This window comes from Corvus brachyrhynchos, unplaced genomic scaffold, assembly GCF_000691975.1.
Source record: "Corvus brachyrhynchos isolate BGI_N302 unplaced genomic scaffold, ASM69197v1 scaffold220, whole genome shotgun sequence".
In the NCBI taxonomy this organism is placed as follows: domain Eukaryota; kingdom Metazoa; phylum Chordata; class Aves; order Passeriformes; family Corvidae; genus Corvus; species Corvus brachyrhynchos.
The window spans coordinates 6,717,280-6,718,410 of record NW_008236209.1 but is presented as its reverse complement, the minus strand read 5'-3'; positions in this window follow the sequence as shown (position 1 = coordinate 6,718,410).

The following is a 1,131-nucleotide window of genomic DNA, read 5'->3' as shown; positions in this document are numbered from 1 at the left end:
GGCCACACAGCTAGAGAGCAGGCACTGACATTTTGTTTGCATCAGCCTTGGCTCTCCCCACCACAGGCCCATAGGAACTCCAATTCCCATTGCAAAGTGCAGGTACTCTTGATGATTCAACTCAGGTGTCCTTGAAGAGTAGTAATGTCTTCTTTTTTGCCCCAGCTCCACTGTGGTTTGCAACTTCCATCACTCTTCCCAGCCCAGCCAAACCCGCTGTCCCTGCTTTCCCTGAGGCTGGTTCCCCTTCCTCAGGATGTGAGCTGCCTGTGGGTCAGCTCAGTTCCTTGTCTCATTTCACATCCTCTCAGGCCTGGCACAAGCCCCTTTCCTGGAGGACATTCCAGTGATGAGTACTCACTTGCACCCTGACCAATGCCACATCCACACACCCAGTGCTGGTTGTGTGACATGGTCTGTCACTCACCCATCCCTTTTGTTCCTCAAGTTTCCCCTATCTCAAGGCATTAGTAGCATGAAACTCATTACAGTACTCATCCCAACTGGAAACACCTGCAAAACCTGAGGGACTGTGACTGCCAGATAGCAAGGAGGAACTTTGCCTGGGTCAGGCTGAAGGATGCAAAGTCAGGCCAGGGGGAGAAAGATGGTCACTGTGACCCTGTGCAGATGCACAAAGTGCCCTGTGCCCAGGAATCAGGCCCATGGCAGGTGTTTGCCATCAGCTGTGTGCACACAGTACCCAGAAACACTTAGGTGACAGTCCCTGAGCACACACTGTGCTTGAGGAGCAGTGCTGGGACAGGGATGGAGATAGCAGGCAGCACAGTGTGAGTTTGTTTACATTTGACAAGAACCAGGTTCTTGCCATTACTGACAATGGCAGGCCCTGCAGAGTTTCCTTTTTCAGCTGGGTCCCAGCAGAAAGCTGCGGCTGGCACAATGATATCGAGGGCCACAGCAGCCCTGTCAGGAAGGCAGTTCCCAGAACAAGGCATTCTCCGGTCCTGCAGCTTTCTGCAGTTACTGAGCAGGACTGGCCGGGGTTGGCTGCGAATGAGCCTCCGGGCCCGTCAGCCGGCTCAGCCTTTATTTGCAGTATTTTTACACGGATTTTAAAAATAAAACTCGCCCTCCCACCTGAAAGTCGCCCTGTCCCTTTCTTGACCA